Source organism: Pan paniscus, chromosome 14 (assembly GCF_029289425.2).
Source record: "Pan paniscus chromosome 14, NHGRI_mPanPan1-v2.0_pri, whole genome shotgun sequence".
Taxonomy (NCBI): Eukaryota; Metazoa; Chordata; class Mammalia; order Primates; family Hominidae; genus Pan; species Pan paniscus.
Window position 1 is genome coordinate 108,269,996 of NC_073263.2, and position 25,593 is coordinate 108,295,588.

The window sequence follows — 25,593 nt, forward strand, 5'->3', positions numbered from 1 at the left end:
CAATGAAATATGTCTACCCAAAACTACCAAAGTCTAACTGTAAAATCTACTGGTATTTTGTAGGTTTTTCATCCACTGAAGTTCTTACCCTCACTTGTCTGCTGCTGAACTTTAAATTAAAACCTTATAATCTCCCCAGTATGATTTGCCACATTCTTGATCTAACCCAGGGATTGGCAAGCTTTTTCTGTAAAGGGCCAGATAGTAAACATTTTCAGCTTTGAGGACCATATGGTTACTGTTACAACCACTCAACTCTTCCAGGTAGCAGGAAAGCAGCCGTAAACAATATGCAAAAAAACTGGCATGGCTGTGCTCCAATAAAACTTTATTTACAAAAACAGGCACTGACTTGCAGGCTACAGATTGCAGACCCCCGGTCTGATTGAATTTTAGCTCCTCTTCTTCCACATCTACCATTTCCAACGGACTGAAAAAATGGCACCCTAAAGATATCCATGTTCTCATCTCTGAAATTTGTACATGTTAACTCATATGATTAAAGAAAAGAGAAGTTCTTTGCATATGTGATTATGTTAAGGGTCTTGAGATGGGGAGATTATTCTGAATTATCCAGGTAGGTCCTAAAGCAGTCACATTCATATCCTTTTAAGAGGGAGGGAAAGGGAGAGTTGATGATGCCCACACAGGAGAGGAGAAGGCAATGGGGCCAAGGAGGAAGACATTGGGATGACAAGTCTACAATGCAAGGAATGCCAGCAACCACCAGGAATTGGAAGAGGTGAGCAAAGGAATCTTTCATAGAACATCCAGATGAAGCCCAGCTTTGGTGTGTGCTTGATTTCAGCTCCATAAGACTCATTTCAAATTTCTGGCCTCCAGAACTGTAAGAGAATAAATTGATGTTGTTTTAAGCCATGAAATTTGTGGCTCTAGGAAACTTACCCCCTTGCTACTCATGACTATTGTCTCACTTTTAAAAAAAATTTTATAAAATCTATTTATTTCCTAGATGGACATTATCTCTTATTAAACAATGAACAAAATATGTGATATACAATCATGCATTTAAAACATGGAAAGACAAACCAATATCTTAAAGTACATGAAGACAAACTTCAGGAGACAAATATTAAATATATCCAAAAACTAATCGGACCTGGACTTTGCTTACAAATTGTTTAAATGGAAACGGAATTCGTGTTTAAGAAATGTTTTCACTGATGGAAGAAGAAATCTAACAAAACCATTATGTAAAAACATAGATTTACAAAGCCAATGTGTCTCTTAGTTTTAATTTTTATATACCCTACATGATGTTCATATTAAATGAAAATAAAGTTTTAAAAGTCTATCAGTGTAGAAAAAAGAAATTCAGTTGCTCAAGTACTAGTTAGAACTTCATATTGATCTTTCTCCTTTGAGGTGCTGCTCACAGTTTACACCCTCATGTACTTTTTCTTGGCATTGTCAGGGACCAAACTCTTGGACATGGCTTCAAGTCACTGTGGACTTCAGCTTCTGAGTCATGTTTTTCCACTCTAAATCCGGTCATTGTCTTGTGACTTTAACACCAAAGAGGAAGTCCACCCAGTTAAGACCTTCTATCCAAGTTCCTTGACTAACCAGATTCCAACAAACCTGGTCTTCGCTTTATTGTGTTTCAGAAATCCACTTCCATGACTGCATTCTTGGCCTTGGTACCACTCTTAAAATTATTATACATTTGGAATATTCAGCTGAAACCCAAAAATCTCTGGCTTGCCCTGCCTGTTCCTCTACCTCCCACTCTCTTCCTCCCAGGACTCCAGAACCGTGGACTTCATTCAGCAATTCCTTGCCTCATTTCTTCCCTGTCCTCCCCTTCTAGCTTCAGTTCCTCCACAGATGAACCCCAGGGAGAAGCACTCTTGCCATTCTTCTGTGCGTCCCTCAATTCTCTTGCCCCCTTGTCCCCCGACAGCACTTGGGGTGAAAATTCCCAACCTTGGATCAGATTCTTCCTTCATAGCACCCAAAAGTCATGGTCTCCAGCGTCAGTCGACTACTCAGCCACCCACCCATCGTTCACTCTTAGGACCTCATGTCCAGTTCGACTACTCAGCCACCCACCCATCGTTCACTCTTAGGACCTCGTGTCCAGTTCGACTACTCAGCCACACACCCATTGTTCACTCTTAGGACCTTGTGTCCAGTCTTTTTGCCATCTTGGCCATTCCTCTCTGAATAGTAAGTTCTGTCTGAATTTTAGCTCTTTCCTAGAGATCCTGCCACCACATCTACTGTTTGTGGTGAGCTGAAAAAATAAGAGTTTCGTGCTTCCCCCATGGTGTCCTGCGTCTAAATATTTTCCTCTTTAATGTAGGCATTGCCTGCTATTGTTCCTGTTTGCTTGTTTGTTTTTTCCTAGCTGCGACATACTGCAGCCTTCATGCATCCACTTTACAGTCGCTAAACTTTTCTTCTTCTTTTGTATGTGTTTCACTGTAAAGGCATATTTCTTTCATTTTCTTGTTTTTAACTTTAATTTTGGATCCTAGCATAGGGCTTCACATTGAACCTTACTAACAGTGGAGACGGTGAAGCACAGTGAGGCGTCTATGGTTTTCAATCTGCCTTTTCACTTGCGCTCCTCCATGCACCCGTCAACCAAGCCCTCCTTTCTTATGTGTAAACATGCCATGTGGTTTAGTTGGGATCTGATTTCTTTCTTACTCTCTTCATTGTTCACTACAGGGATGTTCTGTAGCTCTCAGCCTGGCCAATTGAAATATCCAATGGCTCTGGCCTCCATTATTGTAGGACATGGCCCAAATCAGGTCAATCAACATCTTCCACAGAATTTTTGCTGAGGCCATAAAGAGAAACACTCTTCCTTCTCTGGTACCATGGATGGTAAAGGAAATACAAGACTAAGATAGCCAGTGGCAGTCTTTCACGCTAAGCCTGTAAGAGAAAAAGCAAAGCTGAAAGATGGAGAGAAACATAGAACCCCAATAATATAATTCAAACCCTATGAGCCAGGCTTCCACCCCTGTATCTTCCAATTTACATAAGCCAATAAATTTCATTTCTTATTTAAGTTCTTTTAGACTGAGTTTCTAAAATGTGCAATTGAAAGAAATTTGACTAAACACCTTCTAAATTGCTTCTTTAAAATTTTATCATCCACCCAGTGTGGTGGCTCACTCCGGTAATCCTAGCACTTTGGGAGGCCGAGGAGGGCGGATCACTTGAGGTCAGGAGTTCGAGGCCAACATGGTGAAACCCCGTCTTTGGTAAAAGTACAAAAATTAGCTGGGCATCGTGGTGTATGCCTGTAATCCCAGCTACTCAGGAGGCTGAGGCAGGAGAATCACTTGAACCTGGGAGGTGGAGGTTGCAGTGAGTGAAGGCTGAGACAGGAGAATCGCTTGAACCAGGGAGGCAGAGGTTGCAGTGAGTGGAGATTGCGCCATTACACTCTAGCTTGAGAGATAGAGTGAGACTCCATCTCAAAAAATAATAATAATATATATATATATATATATATGAGTTAGAATAGTGTTTAGCACATAGTTACTGATCAATTAAAAACTAATTACAGATGGTCCCCAGCTTAACAATGGTTTGACTTATGATAGTGGGAAAGCAATACACATTCAGTAGAAACCGTGCTTTGAGCTCCCATATGACTATTTCATCTTTCACTTTCAGCAGAGTATTTAATAAATTACATGAGATATTCAACACTATTATAACATAGGCTTTGTGTTAGATAATTTTGCTGAACTGTAGGCTAATGTAAGTATTCTGAACACATGTAAGGTAGGCTAGGCTAAATTGTGATGTTTGGAGCAACACTCTGTCTCAAAAAAAATTATTTCATCCAATATATTTGTCAAAAGATCTTAACTTCTTTTCATTAGAAAAATAAAAATCAGAAACACACAAATGTGCCCATCACACAGCGACAAAAAATGGCTTCAGCTTTTCAGTGCAAATATCACTTTAGATTGAGAGCAATCAATTATTCCACCTAGTTTAAGAATTGTCATTTCATTAGCTGAGAACTTACCCCTCTTTTTTGTTTATAATGATACCATAGTAGATCTTTACAGAATTTTTGCTAACAAAGTACTTATGTCGTGTTTATCACATTCTGCTGATGGGCTTTTCTCTGAGGAACATAAAGAAAACTATCTAACAAATTAGTATCTTTTTCTAAATACTTACTTACAATTATTTTAATAATCTATTTTGAGATTTGATATATAGCTTACCTATTTATAGATTATGGAGTTCACCTTCTCCCTCTCCTTCCTCCAGTAGCCATAGTTTCTCAAAGATTACAAAAATAATTCAGAGATTTAATTTTTAACTAATTGATCATAAATATATATATTCATTTGGAGTATCTGGATATCACATTACAATGCCTTCATCTACTTGAGGTTTCCTCTCACTAACATTTGTTCTACCTTTTACATTGTGAATCTAGTCTCACCAAGAGAGTCAAAACAGAATTTGAGACCCTCATCCTTCACAGTTCATGCTACTGATATATACACCAAGTCTAAAATCTATGCATTTCTTATTTCTACTTTTCTCAAACATAATAAATAAAGTTTTATCATATAGGTAATCTCCAGTTGGCTTTCTACAATTTTCCTTCATTTATTCGTATTTTAGTTGGTTAATAATTTAATTTTATATATTAGTGTTTCCCAAAGTACAAGACTGTAATTCAGCAAGTGACTACTAAAGTATCAGGGGACAAGATGCTTCCTGCATTAGATTTCTTTTTTCGTGCAACCATATTATACTTTAGACTCAAGTTGAGTTAAAATAAAATGTTTTCAAAAACCTACCACTGTGTGAATTTAATCTATGTTTCATTTATCACTTTACATTGTATTAGTTATCTCCACATTTTATAAACTATATAAATTATAATATCTCTCACTATGACATTAAAAAACACCTTTTTACATGCTTTTTTTTCTTGCATGTAAATCTATTTTATTTTATTTTATTATTATTATACTTTAAGTTTTAGGGTACATGTGCATAATGTGCAGGTTAGTTACATATGCATACATGTGCCATGCTGGTGTGCTGCACCCATTAACTCGTCATTTAGCATTAGGTATATCTCCTAATGCTATCCCTCCCCCCTCCCCCCACCCACAACAGTCCCCAGAGTGTGATGTTCCCCCTCCTGTGTCCATGTGTCATTGTTCAATTCCCTCCTATGAGTGAGAATACGCGGTGTTTGGTTTTTTGTTCTTGCGATAGTTTACTGAGAATGACGATTTCCAATTTCATCCATGTCCCTGCAAAGGACATGAACTCATCATTTTTTATGGCTGCATAGTATTCCATGGTGTATATGTGCCACATTTTCTTAATCCAGTCTATCATTGTTGGACATTTGGGTTGGTTCCAAGTCTTTGCTATTGTGAATAGTGCCACAATAAACATACATGTGCATGTGTCTTTACAGCAGCATGATTTATAGTCCTTTGGGTATATACCCAGTAATGGGATGGCTGGGTCAAATGGTATTTCTAGTTCTAGATCCCTGAGGAATCGCCACACTGACTTCCACAAGGGTTGAACTAGTTTACAGTCCCACCAACAGTGTAAAAGTGTTGCTATTTCTCCACATCCTCTCCAGCACCTGTTGTTTCCTGACTTTTTAATGATTGCCATTCTAACTGGTGTGAGATGGTATCTCACTGTGGTTTTGATTTGCATTTCTCTGATGGCCAGTGATGATGAGCATTTTTTCATGTGTTTTTTGGCTGCATAAATGTCTTCTTTTGAGAAGTGTCTGTTCATGTCCTTTGCCCACTTTTTGATGGGGTTGTTTGTTTTTTTCTCGTAAATTTGTTTGAGTTCATTGTAGATTCTGGATATTAGCCCTTTGTCAGATGAGTAGGTTGTGAAAATTTTCTCCCATTTTGTAAGTTGCCTGTTCACTCTGACGGTAGTTTCTTTTGCTGTGCAGAAGCTCTTTAGTTTAATTAGATCCCATTTGTCAAATTTGGCTTTTGTTGCCATTGCTTTTGGTGTTTTAGACATGAAGTCCTTGCCCATGCCTATGTCCTCAATGGCAATGCCTAGGTTTTCTTCTAGGGTTTTTATGGTTTTAGGTCTAACATTTAAGTCTTTAATCCATCTTGAATTAATTTTTGTATAAGGTGTAAGGAAGGGATCCAGTTTCAGCTTTCTACATATGGCTAGCCAGTTTTCCTTGCACCATTTATTAAATAGGGAATCCTTTCCCCATTGCTTGTTTTTCTCAGGTTTGTCAAAGATCAGATAGTTGTAGATATGTGGCCTTATTTCTGAGGGCTCTGTTCTGTTCCATTGGTCTACATCTCTGTGTTGGTACCAGTACCATGCTGTTTTGGTTACTGTAGCCTTGTAGTATAGTTTGAAGTCAGGTAGTGAGATGCCTCCAGCTTTGTTCTTTTGGCTTAGGATTGACTTGGCGATGCGGGCTCTTTTTTGGTTCCATATGAACTTTAAAGCAGTTTTTTCCAATTCTGTGAAGAAAGTCATTGGTAGCTTGATGGGGATGGCATTGAATCTATAAATTACCTTGGGCAGTATGGCCATTTTCACGATATTGATTCTTCTTACCCATGAACATGGAATGTTCTTCCATTTGTTTGTATCCTCTTTTATTTCATTGAGCAGTGGTTTGTAGTTCTCCTTGAAGAGGTCCTTCACGTCCCTTGTAAGTTGGATTCCTAGGTATTTTATTCTCTTTGAAGGAATTGTGAATGAGAGTTCACTCATGATTTAGCTCTCTGTTTGTCTGTTATTGGTGTATAAGAATGCTTGTGATTTTCGTACATTGATTTTGTATCCTGAGACTTTGCTGAAGTTGCTTATCAGCTTAAGGAGATTTTGGGCTGAGATAATGGGGTTTTCTAGATATACAATCATGTCATCTGCAAACGGGGACAATTTGACTTCCTCTTTTCCTAATTGAATACCCTTCATTTCCTTCTCCTGCCTAATTGCCCTGGCCAGAACTTCCAACACTATGTTGAATAGGAGTGGTGAGAGAGGGCATCCCTGTCTTGTGCCAGTTTTCAAAGGGAATGCTTCCAGTTTTTGCCCATTCAGTATGATATTGGCTGTGGGTTTGTCATAGATAGCTCTTATTATTTTGAGATACGTCCCATCAATACCTAATTTATTGAGAGGTTTTAGCATGAAGGGTTGTTGAATTTTGTCAAAGGCCTTTTCTGCATCTACTGAGATAATCATGTGGTTTTTGTCTTTGGTTCTGTTTATATGCTGGATTACATTTATTGATTTGTGTATGTTGAACCAGCCTTGCATCCCAGGGATGAAGCCCACTTGATCATGGTGGATAAGCTTTTTGATGCGCTGCTCGATTTGGTTTGCCAGTATTTTATTGAGGATTTTTGCATCAGTGTTCATCAAGGATATTGGTCTAAAATTCTCTTTTTTGGTTGTGTCTCTGCCCAGCTTTGGTATCAGGATGATGCTGGCCTCATAAAATGAGTTAGGGAGGAGTCCCTCTTTTTCTATTGATTGGAATAGTTTCAGAAGGAATGGTACCAGTTCCTCCTTGTACCTCTGGTAGAATTCGGCTGTGAATCCATCTGGTCCTGGACTCTTTTTGGTTGGTAAGCTATTGATTATTGCCACAATTTCAGAGCCTGTTATTGGTCTATTCAGAGATTCAACTTCTTCCTGGTTTAGTCTTGGGAGGGTGTATGTGTCGAGGAATTTATCCATTTCTTCTAGATTTTCTAGTTTATTTGCGTAGAGGTGTTTGTAGTATTCTGTGATGGTAGTTTGTATTTCTGTGGGATCGGTGGTGATATCCCCTTTATTATTTTTTATTGTGTCTATTTGATTCTTCTCTCTTTCCTTCTTTATTAGTCTTGCTAACAGTCTATCAATTTTGTTGATCCTTTCAAAAAACCAGCTCCTGGATTCATTAATTTTTTGAAGGGTTTTTTGTGTCTCTATTTCCTTCAGTTCTGCTCTGATTTTAGTTATTTCCTGCCTTCTGCCAGCTTTTGAATGTGTTTGCTCTTGCTTTTCTAGTTCTTTTAATTGTGATGTTAGGGTGTCAATTTTGGATCTTTCCTGCTTTCTCTTGTGGGCATTTAGTGCTATAAATTTACCTCTACACATTGCTTTGAATGTGTCCCAGAGATTCTGGTATGTTGTGTCTTTGTTCTCATTGGTTTCAAAGAACATCTTTATTTCTGCCTTCATTTCGTTATGTACCCAGTAGTCATTCAGGAGCAGGTTGTTCAGTTTCCATGTAGCTGAGCGGTTTTGAGTGAGTTTCTTAATCCTGAGTTCTAGTTTGATTGCACTGCAGTCTGAGAGACAGTTTTGTTATAATTTCTGATTTTTACATTTGCTGAGGAGAGCTTTACTTCCAACTATGTGGTCAATTTTGGAATAGGTGTGGTGTGGTGCTGAAAAACATTATATTCTGTTGATTTGGGGTGGAGAGTTCTGTAGATATCTATTAGGTCTGCTTGGTGCAGAGCTGAGTTCAATTCCTGGGTATCCTTGTTAACTTTCTGTCTCATTGATCTGTCTAATGTTGACAGTGGGGTGTTAAAGTCTCCCATTATTATTGTGTGGGAGTCTAAGTCTCTTTGTAGGTCACTCAGGACTTGCTTTATGAATCTGGGCGCTGCTGTATTGGGTGCATATATATTTAGGATAGTTAGCTCTTCTTGTTGAATTGATCCCTTTACCATTATGTAATGGCCTTCTTTGTCTCTTTTGATCTTTGTTGGTTTAAAGTCTGTTTTATCAGAGACTAGGATTGCAACCCCTGCCTTTTTTTGTTTTCCATTTGCTTGGTAGATCTTCCTCCATCCTTTTATTTTGAGCCTATGTGTGTCTCTGCACGTGAGATGGGTTTCCTGAATACAGCACACTGATGGGTCTTGACTCTTTATCCAATTTGCCAGTCTGTGTCTTTTAATTGGAGCATTTAGTCCATTTACATTTAAAGTTAATATTATTATGTGTGTATTTGATCCTGTCATTATGATGTTAGCTGGTTATTTTGCTCATTAGTTGATGTAGTTTCTTCCTAGCCTCGATGGTCTTTACAATTTGGCATGATTTTGCAGTGGCTGGTACCGGTTGTTCCTTTCCATGTTTAGTGCTTCCTTCAGGAGCTCTTTTAGGGCAGGCCTGGTGGTGACAAAATCTCTCAGCATTTGCTTGTCTGTAAAGGATTTTATTTCTCCTTCACTTATGAAGCTTAGTTTGACTGGATATGAAATTCTGGGTTGAAAATTATTTTCTTTAAGAATGTTGGATATTGGCCCCCACTCTCTTCTGGCTTGTAGAGTTTCTGCCGAGAGATCCGCTGTTAGTCTGATGGGCTTCCCTTTGTGGGTAACCCGACCTTTCTCTCTGGCTGCCCTTAACATTTTTTCCTTCATTTCAACTTTGGTGAATCTGACAATTATCTCTCTTGGAGTTGCTCGTCTCGAGGAGTATCTTTGTGGCATTCTCTGTATTTCCTGAATCTGAACGTTGGCCTGCCTTGCTAGATTGGGGAAGTTCTCCTGGATAATATCCTGCAGAGTGTTTTCCAACTTGGTTCCATTCTCCCCATCACTTTCAGGTACACCAATCAGCCGTAGATTTGGTCTTTTCACATAGTCCCATATTTCTTGGAGGCTTTGTTCGTTGCTTTTTATTCTTTTTTCTCTAAACTTCCCTTCTCGCTTCATTTCATTCATTTCATCTTCCATTGCTGATACCCTTTCTTCCAGTTGATCACATCGGCTCCTGAGGCTTCTGCATTCTTCACGTAGTTCTCGAGTCTTGGCTTTCAGCTCCATTAGCTCCTTTAAGCACTTCTCTGTATTGGTTATTCTAGTTATACATTCGTCTAAATTTTTTTCAAAGTTTTCAACTTATTTGCCTTTGGTTTGAATTTCCTCCTGTAGCTCGGAGTAGTTTGATCCTCTGAAGCCTTCTTCTCACAGCTCGTCAAAGTCATTCTCCATCCAGTTTTGTTCCATTGCTGGTGAGGAGCTGTGTTCCTTTGGAGAAGGAGAGGCGCTCTGGGTTTTAGAGTTTCCAGTTTTTCTACTCTGTTTTTTCCCCATCTTTGTGGTTTTATCTACTTTTGGTCTTTGATGATGGTGATGTACAGATGGGTTTTTGGTGTGGATGTCTTCTGTTTGTTAGTTTTCCATCTAACAGACAGGACCCTCAGCTGCAGGTCTGTTGGAGTTTGCTAGAGGTCCACTGCAGACCCTGTTTGCCTGGGTAGCCACAGCGGTGGCTGCAGAACAGCGGATTTTCATGAACCGCGAATGCTGCAGTCTGATAGTTCCTCTGGAAGTTTTGTCTCAGAGGAGTACCCAGCTGTGTGAGGTGTCAGTCTGCCCCTACTGGGGGGTGCCTCCCAGTTAGGCTGCTCAGGGGTCAGGGGTCAGGGACCCACTTGAGGAGGCAGTCTGCCCATTCTCAGATCTCCAGCTGCGTGCTGGGAGAACCACTGCTCTCTTCAAAGCTGCCAGACAGGGACATTTAAGTCTGCAGAGGTTACTGCTGTCTTTTTGTTTGTCTGTGCCCTGCCCTCAGAGGTGGAGCCTACAGAGGCAGGCAGGCCTCCTTGAGCTGTGGTGGGCTCCACCCAGTTGGAGCTTCCGGGCTGCTTTGTTTACCTAAGCAAGCCTGGGCAATGGCGGGTGCCCCTCCCCCAGCCTCGCTGCCGCCTTTCAGTTTGATCTCAGACTGCTGTGCTAGCAATCAGCGAGACTCCGTGGGCGTAGGACCCTCCAAGCCAGGTGCGGGATATGATCTCCTGGTGCGCCGTTTTTTAAGCCCGTCGGAAAAGCGCAGTATTCGGGTGGGAGTGACCCGATTTTCCAGGTGCTGTCTGTCACCCCTTTCTTTGACTAGGAAAGGGAACTCCCTGACCCCTTGCGCTTCCCAAGTAAGGCAATGCCTCTCCCTGCTTCGGCTCATGCATGGTGCGCTGCACCCACTGTCCTGCGCCCTCTGTCTGGCACTCCCTAGTGAGATGAACCCAGTACCTCAGATGGAAATGCAGAAATCACCCATCTTCTGCGTCGCTCACGCTGGGAGCTGTAGACCGGAGCTGTTCCTATTTGGCCATCTTGGCTCCAGCCCCTTTTTACATGCTTAAAACACATGTGTAACCCATTCATATTTTAAATTTTTTATATTGTTGTATGTATAATTTTCCAGCAAGTACAATAATTTGAAATGAAGCAGCAATCTGTAAGCACTAGTTACAGGATTAAAATAATGTAATCCTTATTACAGTTGCACACTTTTAATACCATGTGTGAGCTCAAAGACATTTAGTGATAAATCCCAAATGAAATTGCTGGGTAACTCTGAAGGTTCTGGTGGAAAATGCATTTAGTAAATGTTAAAAGTTAGAAAACCATGAAGAATTGAAATTTACCTTTGATGCTGCTCCGCAGGGTGCTGGCAGTCAGGTAAAAGGCAAGCAGAGCCTGTGGTCGTCACATTCGGAGGCTGCGCATCGCAGAGCCATTACTGGACACTGACTCTGGTTGGTTTTTTTCTCAATTAGATTTGCTTCAATAGAAGAACAAGAAATGTTTCTCAAATAAACTGAATGCTTTTATAAATTAAAACCTCACGTATAAGTAGTTCAAGAAACTCAACTGTATTTCTTTTTTTTTTTATTTTTTATTTTTGAGACAGGGTCTTGCTCTGTTGCCCAGGCTGGAGTACAGCAGTGTGATCACAGCTCACTTCAGCCTTGACCTCTTGGATTCAGGTGATCCTCCCACCTCAGCCTCCTGTGTAGTTAGGACTATAGGTAGGCGCAGTACGCCTGGCTAATGTTTTGTATTTTTTGTAGAGATGGGGTTTCACCATGTTGCTCAGGCTGATCTTGAACTCCTGACTTCAAGTGATTCACCTGCCTCACCCTTCCAAGATGATTATAGATGTGAGTCTCTGCACTGGCCTCAACTTCATTTATTTAATTGAATGTTTAGAGGGAGCAACTTAACTCTCAGCAAATTAAGATCTGCCAAATGCGTATGTATACACATACACACATAATTTCACATATAATAGTCTGCTATATATGTTTCTGGTTCAAACTTCTTTGTGGATCCCTTTTGGATGGTCAAGAAGTATTTTAAACCCTCAATTAAATTAAACAGTGTCTTTGTTTTAAATTAGCTTCTTCTTGGTCAATTCAGTCTCTTTTGCCTAAATGCTCAGGTTTGTCTTTTTAATTGAAAAAAATTATTATTTTAGTGTATCTACACAATCATTCTTCTCAAGATAGCATTTGAGTTCAAAGAAAAACAACGTGTGCTGTGTTAATGACTGAGTCTCAAGTCCAGGCTTAAGTTTTTTGCTGTTTCCTGCACCCTTGAATCATCCACACCATGCCTGGACTATCCCTTACCACACTTGATCTCTCATAAACCTTCTGGCATCAGCTGATGGAGCCACTTCTGGTAAACTTGTTTCTCTCAACATCGGCCATGAGCAATGTTTTCAATCTCCCCAGCCAACTTTGGGTTGGCTCCAGTGTCACTTTGCTCTTGCTGGAGTATAACATCTATGGGGCTGGGTGCGGTGGCTCATGCCTGTAATCCCAGCACTTTGGGATGCCAAGGCGAGTGCATCACCTGAGGTCAGGAGTTTGAGACCAGCCTGATTAACACGGTGAAACCCAGTCTCTACTAAAAATACAAAATTAGCCAGGGGTGGTGGCGCATGCCTGTAATCCCAACTACTTGGGAGACTGAGGCAGGAGAATCATTTGAACCAGGGAGGCAGCGGTTGCAGTGCAACAAGAGCAAAACTATGTTTCAGAAACAAAAAAACAAAACAACAACAATAGCAACATCTATGGGGCTCCGTGGACCCCTGTACCTGGCCCCTGGCTTGAGTATTCTACCCTTTGGCTTCTAGGGGGCAATGTCACCCCTCATAAAGGAATCTTCTTACAGCCCTTCTGGGTCACTTGTTACTTTTCACATCCCCCATTAAGAATGCTCAGTAACTTCTAGATCCCAGTAGGTTCTCTCCTCATGTCCCTTGTGCTGGTGCAGGGAAGGGACATTGTGCAAGACACTTCCGTTCAGAGACCAAAACAGGAAGCGGGACAGGAGACCTCTGTGTTCAGCATCAGTCTCAACATAGCTGGGATGTCTCTACCTTACTCCTTCAAGTTTAAGCTCTGTTTGAGGCCCCTACTATTGGGTGCCTTGCTTTCTTCTTTGATTTCCCTCACTGTTTCATAAGATCCTCTTTCCCTTTCCTGTCTGGTAGAAACACTCCTATATCATGTCCCCCTTCTCCTTACCCTGTATACTTTCTGGGTTTTAGATAGTACCTCTTTTTTTTTTCTTTGCAGGAGCACTAAACTTCAAGCTTAGTCTTAATGGTGAATGAGGTGCAGGCAATTTAATTTATAATGAAAATACGGCCGGGCACAGTGGCTCACGTCTGTAATCCCAGCACTTTGGGAGGCTGAGGTGGGTGGATCACCTGAGGTCAGGAATTTGAAACCAGCCTGGCCAACATGGTGAAACCTTGTCTCCACTAAAAATACAAAAATTAGCTGAGCATGGTGGTGGGTGCCTGTAATCCCAGCTACTTGGGAGGCTGAGGCACAAGAATCGCTTGAACCCAGGAGGTGGAGGTTGTGGTAAGTGGAGATCGCACCACTGCACTCCAGCCTGGGCGACAAAGCGAGACTTGGTCTCAAAAACATAAATAAATAAATAAAAATAAATTGTTTTTATGTTTTCAAAATATACTCTGGGTTGCACTATAGAGTGCTGTGTTTAGTGGCTTCTGCCTTGTGCTCATCACATGGAAGTGTGAGCAAGTGTCTTGAGCCATTCTCTAAATTCATCATTCCGTAATGCCTCTACCATTCAGTTTATAAGATGACATTTTCTTAACACACTCTTCCTAAGATCATCCCACTGCTCTTACCTTATCATTCACTTTCCTAGGCAAGGCCTTTCTGTTTTGAACTTACATCTGCCGTATGAATATGAAAGGCGGAATAACAGGCTGGGCGCTGGAAAAAGATTTCCTGGTGTCAAAATTCTTACCTAATTATGGGAAGTAAGACAAATCATTTAATGTCTCCGTGCTTCAGTTTTCTTATCTTTAGTCATGAGTGTAATAACAGTTGTTGTGACAATTAAATGAGGTAATGCATAGAAAATGCTTAGAAAATGCACAGGACCTGGCATGGGATTCGTGCCCTGTGCATTTTAGCTGTTATTACGATAGAATCAAAGCATCTCAGGTGTGGAAAGATGGTAGGTACAACCTTGCAGTGTTTGAAACTGCCTTTAACATTCCTGTTAAATATTTATACAACTTCTCCTTGAATGCCTCAAGTAAAAGGAGACTCGATACCTTCTAAGGTAATTCATTGTATCATTGGAGAAGTCTGGCTATTATAATGTTCTCCTTTACCTCAAGTAAATATCTATCCCCCTGAAATATCTATTTATTATTCCTAGAAAGGTTTCTTGGGGCCATTTAAAATAAATCTAATTTTACTTTTATTTGAGAGTCCTTTTAATATTTGAGCATAGTCAGCATGCCTGTTTCTTTTTCATATTGCATTTCCTCATGAGCTGAACAGTCAGGTATCTCTAATTGGTCCTCTTACGATATGGTTTAAGTCCCTTTACCATCTGGGCATGGGAGGTCATGTAAGCTATCATGACTCCAGCAAGCTCCTGTTATCCTGACAACAAATGGATTAGGAACAACTATGTTTCTTAAAATCAGACTGGAAGCATCCTTTAGCTCTTTGGAAATTATAGTCCACATGCAAGAATGGTAATTCTCCTTTTATCCAATGTCACATAGAAATCAGGTGCTCTACAGTTGAGAGTTTTCCAAATAATATTAACCCTTTAAGCACCAAATTTTTGGGGGGTAGCAAGTGTGATACTTCCCCAATTCTACAATCTTATGGTAGATTTTGTCAGTGCATACAAAGTTATAGAATATACAGTGAATCCCAAACTTGACAGTTTAAAAATTGGAAAGTCAGAGGTAACGCATGCCTACAAATCACTGTAGAGCTTGACAGTAGTGATCCATATCAATTAGAATAACTATGAGAATGCACTGCAAGTTTAGAGGTGGGGGAGATCATCTCCATCAGGTGTGGTCAGGAGTGAAGATCAGGTGTGATCAGGAGTGAGGATCAGGTGTGGTCGGGAGTGGGGATCAGGTGTGGCCAAGAGTGAGGATCAGGTGTGGTCAGGAGTGAGTGGGGAGGACTTCATGGTCAAGCGGGAAGACAGAATGGCCCTTCAGAATGGCTAGAGTTTTAAGAGGTAGAAATGTCAAGTATAACATTACAGGAGAAATTGCACTGAAGTGCTGGGGGGGTATGTACAAGAAGTGAGGGAGCACAAAGTGAAATCAGGAAGCAGTGGAACAGCAGGCTTCCATTCAGCAATAAAAATTAAAGTGCACCTGTGCAATCCAGATCTTGCAGTGTTGAACATGGACAAGTCATTTCAGGCCTGGTGGTGTTTATAGATTGTTGGGACAGAGAAATAGAAAGCAAATAACACAAATAAATGAAACAATTATAATTCTGATATTTCAATAAAGGAAAGATACAAAATGTGGTGAGAATATATAACAATAAGTCCCTGTGAGTTCAGAGATGGCTTTCTGGGATTGACATTTAAGCTGGGAAGTAGGAGTAGAAGTTCCCTGGGTAATATGGAAAGCTGGAAATTAAGAAACTTTACAAACACCAGGAATCACATGGATAAAGCCCCAGAGGCAGGATGGGGTGTATATTATTGGAGGAACTTGGAGTGGTTAGAGTTCAGAGAGTAAGGAGGAGACAAGCAAGAGATGGGGGAGGGAGGTCTGATGTTTCAGGTTAATCCTGACAGCAATAGAATTGCCAGGCTTTGAGCACACACTGACAGGGGCAGATTTGCATTTGTAAATGAAAGGCAATGAATTGAAGGGACATGATGGATTTGCCATCCAAGTAGATGAGCTTGCCTAGAGAACGAGTGTGGCACCAAGGAAAGATCACCTAACATTGAACCATTAAAAATGCCAGCATTAGAACATCAGAGAGTGGGAGAGCAGCTAATTAAGAAGATTCTGAGAGACTAGGGATCATAAGGACCACACACTTTAATCAACAAGTCAAGAAGTGATTTTGACCTCTTGGTCCAACTCTAAGACAACCATCCTAACAAAAATTTTCCAAATCCATGGAGCAAACAGTCACTTCTTCATCCCCAAAAATGGCCATAATATTTATTTTTCTTTTCCTTCCTGTCACTCTCTACCCTGAAACATATTTATTTATCTATTTATTTATTTTTCAGACAGAATCTCATTCTGTTGCCCAGGCTGGAGTGCAGTGGTACAATCTCAGCTCACCTCAACCTCCACCTCCCAAGTTCAAGCAATTCTCCTGCATCAACCTTCTGAGTAGCTTGGATTACAAGCGCGCACCACCACACCCGGTGAATTTTTGCATTTTTAGTAGAGACAGGGTTTTGCCATGTTGGCCAGGCTGGTCTCGAACTCCTGACCTGAGATGATCCACCCGCCTCGGCCTCCCAAAGTGCTGGGATTACAGGCATAAGCCACCGCGCCTGACCAGAAATATAGTTGTTTACAAACACATCCTTTCTATAGACTAAAAGCTTTCAATGTCAGAATCTATTTTTTGTTCATCTTTGAATCACTCAAAGAACTGAACAGAGAGATTTGTACATGAGTACTCAGTTTTTTATTGAATTAAAAAAATGGTCTAATTTGTGAAACAGGAAGATGAATGGTAGATGTGGTTATGCACAGGAGAGATTGCTGAGGAGAGAGACCACAGGCCTGGTACAGAAGTACTGCAGTAGCTCTTCGGGGAAACAAAGATTAATGGCAGCAGGAATAAGAGGAAGAAATAAATTTGAGGGACATTGGAAGAGAAATTGACAGAGTTCAGTGATCTCATCCTATTGTGTGATTTAAACACTTTTATACACTGATGACTCCCTTGTTTATGTATCTCCTTTGAGATCCTTGCCTCTCCTTTGAGATCCAGACTCATATATTCCACTGTTGACTCAGCATCTCATAATTGTCCCATCCTCAATTCCACTCTTTCCCTAGTCTTTCTCACATTCTTCAATGGCATCACCAATCAGGAATTGCTCAGGAATCCTGTCAGATTCACACCTTTCTCTCATCTTCCCTCACCTGGTTTCATACTGAGCCCATAACCAAGCCCAACTCTACATTCAAACCATATTCTAAATTTATCTCTTCTTCCACCCCAGCCATGCTAGCCTTATCTTCTTTTCTCTGCATTAATGCAAACGCCTCCTGACTGGCTGCCTTTCCTTTGTCTTTCTGCAGTCCATTCTCCAAACAGCAGCCAGTGATCCTTCACAAACCTGTCAGAATGTGCCATTCCACTGTTTGAAAGCTTCCGGTGCCTGCCACTGCACATAGAATCAAACCCCAAGCCTTTATTGGCCCCTACCCGCCTCTCTGACTTCATTGGAATCCCTTTCCAACCTGCCACCCTGCAGTCAGCCCTTCTCAGCTGGGGTTCTTTTAGAGAATGAAACCAGAGTGCCATAAAGCATGTGTTACATATAGTGGCTTCTCTCTTATTCCTCCACAATGGCCCAAACTTGAGAGAATTTGGGAAATAGTCTTGCAGGTCATTTCCTATAGGATTTCATTCTCTTAGGAACCCTGGTGGGTAAGACTGCTGCACACATGGACATAGATATTCTTTTTTGTCACTTGAACATGAATCCTGGCCCCTAGACCTTTGCACTTGTGCTTTCTTCATAAGGATTGCAATTTCCCCAGAACCTCACAGAGTTGGCTCTTTCCAACACTCAGGACTTAGCACAAAAGTTTAATGAAAGGCAGGGCCTGGTGGCTCACGCTTGTAATCCCAGCACTTTGGGAGGCCGAGGCGGGCAGATCACGAGGTCAGGAGATCGAGACCATCCTGGCTAACACGGTGAAACCCCGTCTCTACTAAAAATACAAAAAATTAGCCGGGAGAGGTGGCGGGCGCCTGTAGTCCCAGCTACTCGGGAGGCTGAGGCAGGAGAATGGCGTGAACCCGGGAGGCGGAGCTTGCAGTGAGCCGAGATCGCGCCACTGCGCTCCAGCCTGGGCGACAGAGCGAGACTCCGTCTCAAAAAAAAAAAAGTTTAATGAAAGTGTCTGTTCCCATAGAGGCTTTTCAAAACCCCTATTTCTTTTTCTTTTTTTTCTTTCCTTTTTTTTTTTTTTTTTTTTTTTGAGACGGAGTCTGGCTCTAGTCGCCCAGGCTGGAGTGCAGTGGCGCGATCTCGGCTCACTGCAAGCTCCGCCTCCCGGGTTCACGCCATTCTCCTGCCTCAGCCTCCCGAGTAGCTGGGACTACAGGCGCCCGCCACCTCTCCCGGCTAATTTTTTGTATTTTTAGTAGAGACGGGGTTTCACCGTGTTAGCCAGGATGGTCTCGATCTCCTGACCTCGTGATCCGCCCGCCTCAGCCTCCCAAAGTGCTGGGATTACAGGCGTGAGCCACCGCGCCTGGCCAAAACCCCCATTTCTAAGGTAGCTTCACCTCCCAAGCTGCCACTATCCTATAACCCTGTTACTTTCTCCTTATCATCTCTTATTATATATATATATATATTTATATATTTATATTTATTTATATGTATATATCTTTGATGCCCTTATCTAGATTTTTAAAATTATAGGCACAAATTGAATGTATACATAGGTAGCTTTCTACATTTATCATTAACATGCTCCTGAGCATTCATTTGGCTTCTATAGTAGACAACAGCAAAAAAAGTCTGATTGGAGGTAATATAGTCAATCATAATTTCATTCCATCCATTCTGTTTTTGAGATGAATGCTCAGTTTTCCCTGCCATCTTCATTCTCTGTCCTGAGATGGCAGCTGGGGCTCACCCCTTTATGGCATCAATGGAAAGGCCTCTCATTGATCATTTGCTGAGCGGTTCTGTGCTGCTTGGTTATTGAGCTTCACATGTACAGATTGGCTGCAATTACCTGTTGTGCCTGCTGTAACCTATGGTCATGACACCCACATTTTAAAAAATCTTTGAAAATAGTTTGCCTCTCCATTTACTTATCTTCCCTGTTCTGCTGCTGCCCCTCCTTTCTTGGGAAGCCCAGTGTCTTAGTCCGTTTTGTGTTGCTGTAACAGCATACCTGAGATTTGGTAATTTATAAAGAAAAGAGGTTGAGCTGGCACATAACTTTGGTGGCTGAAGAGCCCAAGGCTGGGTAGCTGCATGTAGCGAGGCCCTCAGCTTGCCTCAATTCACGGCAGAAAGTGGAAGGAGAGTGGGTGTGTGCAAAGAGATTGCATGGCGACAGAGGAAGCAAGAGAGAAACCAAGGAAACAAGGCTCTTTTTAACAACCCACTTCTGAGGGAACTAATCCATTCCAAGAGAGAAAAAGCTTACCCTCAGGAGAGTATTCATCTATTCATGAGGGATCCACGCCCATTCCCCAAACATTTCCCACTAGGCCCCACCTCTCAACACCACCACATAGATGAACAAATTTTAACATAAGTTCTAGTGGGGATAAACCATATCCAAACCATAGCACCCAGGAATGCTCTAATGCTACATTGATGATGAAAATTGTGCCTAGGATGTATGTAGCATCGTCAACTACATTGGTGGTTATGCTCTGGGGGGCAGTGCACACTCCTCCTCCCTATTGTATCAGTCAGGATGGACTAGGTTACATTGTGGTAACAAGCACCTCCCAAAAATCAGTGGCTCAAAAACCAATAGTTTATTTCATGCTTATGTTACATGTCCTTCAACTTCATCTGGGGCTTTGCTCTGTATCACTCCAAGGACCATTGGATGTGGCAGTTGTCATCTTGAACAGGAAACATGCCATTTTCATGTGATTTGCTTTATCAGCCGAAGCAAATCACACAGCATGCCTAACTTTTAGGTTAAGGCAATATACTTCCACTGCAGGCTCAGGAACTATTTGGTAAAGAGCGCTAATTACTCATGATCCCTGCAATCATCCTGACTGACACCATTTTTGGTCTTAAACTTGAGTGTGTGTGTGTGTGTGTGTGTCAGAACCACCAGGAGGGCTTGTTAAAACACAAATTGCTAAGCCTCATTCAGAATAGGTGTGAGGTGGGTCCAGGAATCTGCATCTCACAGGTGAAGGCGATGCTGTTGGTGGAAAGAGCTGCTACTCTACAGCTCAGAAGCTGCTGGTTTGTGAGGCTTCTCTAAGAAGCTTGCTGCCTCTGGAGACTCACTCTGGGAATTAAAGCATGTATTGCTGCATTCCCTTAAAGAAATCTGGCATTTCTCTTAGAGCTTATGTTATTGTACTGCTGTTCTACCACAAGCTCATGCTTGTGGGTAAAGTGCTGGTCGCTCTTGAAGTTCAGGCAATAGACCTTACCCATGTCCAGTCTTCTTTTTCAATAAGTTTTTATTTAATAAATAAATGTTAACAGTTTCTATCATGCAAAGTACACATGCAGTGGCTCCAGCCTCTTTGCTGGGAATATTTGAAGAGGTTTAACTAGCTAGCAACTAACAACTTTCAAGCCTTTGTAGGCTCATCCTGTAAGTCTAATGTGAAGGTTCTATGTAAATGAATGACGGTTTAAAAAACTACTATATTTGAAAGGAAAAACACGATGGATTACTGCTAAGAACATATAATTAAGTTTAGTCAATAAAGTATTCCGTAAGGAACTTGCTTTAGTAAATATAAAAATGATGTTGTTTAAAGAGGTTTTCATGAATTTTAAACATTAGCCCTGGCATTCATTTGTAATATAGGGAAAAATTTTGCTAAGGTCGAAATTTGGCTCATTCCTGGTTCAAACTTTAAGAAATCCCGTATTATTGGGGTCACATTGGTATAGTTCAGCTCTATTTACAAATCGCATTGGATACATTTGAGTTGGGATGTATAGGGACAGTTTTCCTGAAAGTAGAGCTATTTCGTCAGAAGAAGTTCCCACCCAGCTGATTCATCATACCCTGAAATGCCATGCTATTTCTGAAACATTTGGTTAAGCCAGCTGATATTTTTAAGGAGATGTTATCACCTCTCCTCTAAGGCTAAACAAACATATCTGTCTCCACCTAGGCTAGAAGTTTAAGGGATAATATGTGTGCACATTAGACTCATAGATTTTACCAAATGAAATATTCTACTCTACGATAGCATTTCTTTTTCAAAATATTAATCTAGTCTTCACCATTAAGACACAGCGTTCTTTACTTTCATAATAGGTTTTGCTTCTCATTATAAAAATAGTACATATCCATCATCGTAAGTTTAGAAAACACAAAGTGAAAGAAAAGTCACCTCTGATTCCATGGTTCAGAGATATTGCGAATGTATTAGTTTATATTCTTCTAGTCCTTTATTTTTCTTGTGCTTATAAAAATATCTTTTAAAAATGATAATGTAGGGCCAGGCATGGTGGCTCACGCCTGTAACCCCAGCACTTTGGGAGGCCAAGGCAGGCGGATCACCTGAGGTCAGGAGTTGAGACCAGCCTGGCCGACATGGTGAAACTCCGTCTCTACTAAAACTACAAAAATTAGCTGGGCATAGTGGCACATACCTGTAATCCCAGTTACTAGGGAGGCTGAGGCGGAATAATGGCTTGAACCTGGGAGGCAGAGGCTGCAGTAGGCCAAAATCACGTCACTGCACTCCAGCCTAGGCAACAGGGTGAGATTCTGTCGGAAAAAAAAAAAGAAAGAAAGAAAGAAAATGTACTTATTACTGGGTAACCTGCTTTTTAAAAACCAGTATATCATAAACTTTCCTCCAATCCACTAAATATTATTCTACATAATATTAATGGCTGCATTAAATTATGTTTTAATAAACATTTTACATTAACAAAGGAAAACAAAGTGCACTAGCACTTTCTTGTTTAAATCATTGATTGGGAGAGCACTTTCTAGGTAATTCATGATTTATAGCACCAGGCATGCAATAAATTTAGCGGTCATAATGATTCACCAAATTATTTTATGATAGTGACTTCCTACAGAGAAAGGAGCTGCAATAATTGAACTTGAAATCAAGTTCCTAAGATTTGCAGAAAGTTTAAAATAAGTCCATGTACCATATAACTTTCTTAATATTTGCATCTGTAAAATCAATGTAGTACTGAGGGATGAAAGAGATCTCAAGAGAGGACCTAGTTCACCCATTTCACCATAATCTGTTTAATTTGCATATCTTAATTTGAAACATCAGTATACAGAAATCTTCACAGATTTTGTCTCTGATTTTTTTTTAACATCTGTGAATAAAATTCTACAATTGCCTTTACTAGCACCTGCCTGTGTTTAATAATGTCTACTGTCCATGCCTCAGAAGCGTTTACCCAGAGCAACTCCATCTTGCATAGGGGCTGGGTAAAAGAAGGCTGAGACCTACTGGATCGCGTTCCCAGGAGGTTAGGCATTCTAAGTCATAGAATGAGACAGGAGGTCGCTACCAGATACTGGTCATAAAGACCTTGCTATTAAGACAGTTTGCAGTAAAGAAGCCAGCCAAAACCCACCACAACCTAGACGGTGAAGAGAGTGACCTACAGTCGTCCTCACAGCTTATTATATGCTAGTTATAAAGCATTAGCGTGCTGAAAGACACTCCCACCAGCGCTGTGACAGTTTACAAATGCCATAGCAATGTCAGGAAGTTATCCTATATGGTCTTAAAAGGGGAGGAATCCTCAGTTCCTAGAACTGCCCACCCCTGTCCCAGAAAACTCGTGAATAATCCACCCCTTGTTTAGCAAATAATCAAGAAGTAACAATAAGTATCATTGGTTGCGTAGCTGAAGCTGCTGCTCTGCCAGTAGCGTAGACATTCTTTATTCCTTTACTTTCCTAATAAACTCGCTTTCACTTTATGGACTCACCCCGAAATCTTTCTGGCATGAGATTCAAGAACCCTCTTTTGGTGTCTGAATCAGGACCCCTTTCTGTTAACACATGAATTCATTGCATCTCCCATATAACTTAAATCTCTCCCACTGCGTTTTGGCTACCTCCCTGCTGCCGCCTCCTCTGTTCATTTTACTGTAGAGGAAGAACATCTGGTTGCTAATTCTTTCTTTCAAAGATGCTTTCCAATGTGTTGATGAGTAACTTGCGGAGTAGAATAGACCTGCAGGTGGACTGCCAGGCATTCCAGCTGAGATGACCATCAACAGATCAGACACACGATACCTTATGGAGTGGTGTCATTTCCATTTCATATTTATTTTCACCCGCTGGGTGTATGGCACTCTAAACAAAGTGTTTACCGTGAAAGCGATCTTGAGATTCAGTGAAACCAGTGTCACTGAACGTGCTACTTAAGTCTCCATTGTAGAATATTTGACACTGTTGAAAGTGATAAAATGAAAAAACATTTAGAAGTAGCTACTTCCCCTCTGTGTTTACTCAGCCAGTGAGGGCTAATTGTTGTGTTGACAACCCAGGGCTTCTACTTGGCTAATTCTGTGATCTTTTGAAATGTTAATTACAGTTTCCGTGATGTCATTGTTTCTCCCTCCACAGTTTTAGATGAAACGGGGTACCTTAACTTTATCTTTTTTTAATGAGCTAACCTGACTGAAATGAATTGATCTTTTACCTCTTAGCGGGGAATCTTCTGTGTGGGACACATATGTGGGTTTCCCCCAATCTCTCACAATACCATTAGCTACCTTAAAGGAGCAGATGCCGCCTAATTAACATTTCCTCTCTTGATGTCTCCCTGCCGTTCTTCATTTCTATCATTCTGTTTTTAGATTTACAATGAGTTTGTAAATTTACAAAATAATGATTTGTTATGTTAATTGAAAATGCAGTGATTTTTCCCCCTCCTGTTGTTTTCTCTCTCCCTGTCCATTTAAGCTGTTAATAAATAAATTAATAACAACTTTCACTGGCCAGGTGTGATGGCTCACGCCTGTAACCCCAGCACTTTCAGAGGCCGAGGCAGGCGGATCACCTAAGGTCAGGAGTTCGAGACCAGGCTGGCCAAAATGTTGAAACCACATCTCTAGAAAAATACAAAAAAAAAAAAAAAAGCCAGGCATGGTGGTGGGTGCCCATAACCCCAGCTACTCGGGAGGCTGAAGCAGGAGAATCTGCTTGAACCTGGGAGGCGCAGGTTGCAGTGAGCCAAGCTTGCGCCACCGCACTCCAGCCTGGGCAACAGAGCAAGACTCCATCTCAAAATAACAATAATAATAATAACTTTCACTATAGAGTCTCTGTATGTGCCAGGCACAGTTCTATGTGTTTATACAGATAAACTCAGTTAATTTATATGCCCCTCTACAGTAAAAAAAAAAAAAAAAAAAAAAAAAAAATCCTGTGAGGTGGATACTGTTTTTAATTCTTCCTTACTGAAGAGGATAGTCTTTAATTAGAATAATTAACTTGTCCGAAGTTACTGAACCAGGTGTGTTTATTCGCTTAAAATAGGGCCATGTGTTAAAAAAATCTTCAAAGGAACTTAGAAGATCTGAGGCTTAGACAAAATGATTGGGAGAATGATTGAGATAGAGTAAGATAGAGATGTCCTCCCTCTCTGCTAGAAAAAGATTTCCCTGGCTGGGTGGACTGCCTGAGAGCAAGGCGCTGGAATAAGAGCAGACGTGTCAAAGAGGCCCAGGCAGGGGACTCCACAAGGTGCCTCCCAGCGAGTTCTGGGCAGGTGGCAAAGCCCAAGAAAGGCTTTTTTGGTGAAAACCCAAGGAAGATGTCAAAAAAGAAACGGCCCCAGTGATTCCAGGACTCTTAATGGTATAGAAGTCACAGGAGGATTCTCAGGGTCTTCAGAAGTAGAGCTACGAGACCTGAGAGGCCGAAGGACAGAAACCAGCACCATTTCACAGCGCACAGGTTCTATCTCCAGCCTAAAATCACAGAGGCCCATAGACATCCCAGCAGATACCTGCAGAGCCAGGTGACCTGAGAGAGCCACAAACCCTCCCTGGGGTCCCCGTCCCCTTCCCATGCTAAGACAATCCCCAAGAAAAGTTGAAAGAAACACAAAATTGACTGAGATTAAGGTTCTCCTGTCCTCATGGAGTAATGGCTTAAAATAAGAAAGTGGATGCATTGTTGAGAAATATAGACAGTTGCATTTCTTGTCCACGGCTTGATGCTATGCATGTCAGGAGGCTGACATGAATGTATCTGATGCATTCATTTGAAGCTTTACCACTTCTATAGAGTTATTGCTGTACTACTGTGAAGAAACTTTGTTTTCTTCTCTTTTGAAATAATTGATTTTATGATAGGTTATCTGACTTGTAAAACTATCTGCTATTTATGTAGTAGATTGCTATTCAGGAATATCAATGGTGGGAACCATTCAGGGCATCTGAGTGACTGCTAAAGTTTGGAAAGCCCCCCTTAAAAATCACATTACATCACAAAGACTCGATATGTATGATTTAAATAAAGCGTAAAAGAAATGTATCCTATCAGAAGTCAGAAGAGTGGCTGCCCTTAGGGGTGGGGGTGTTTACTGGGAGGGAAGATGGGGGA

At 41.1% G+C, this 25,593-nt stretch overlaps 1 long non-coding RNA gene across 1 annotated transcript; it reads right to left on the reverse strand.

The window, feature by feature from the left end:
- Positions 1-311: 311 nt before the first annotated feature.
- Positions 312-23,122, reverse strand: LOC134728873 (uncharacterized). The gene is made up of 7 exons (XR_010109737.1): positions 22,965-23,122; positions 21,648-21,765; positions 13,954-14,075; positions 11,423-11,559; positions 4,224-4,281; positions 2,677-2,907; positions 312-845 (listed from the first exon to the last, which is right to left on the reverse strand). It is a non-coding gene; the product is annotated as an uncharacterized LOC134728873 (long non-coding RNA).
- Between the last annotated feature and the right edge of the window lie 2,471 nt (positions 23,123-25,593).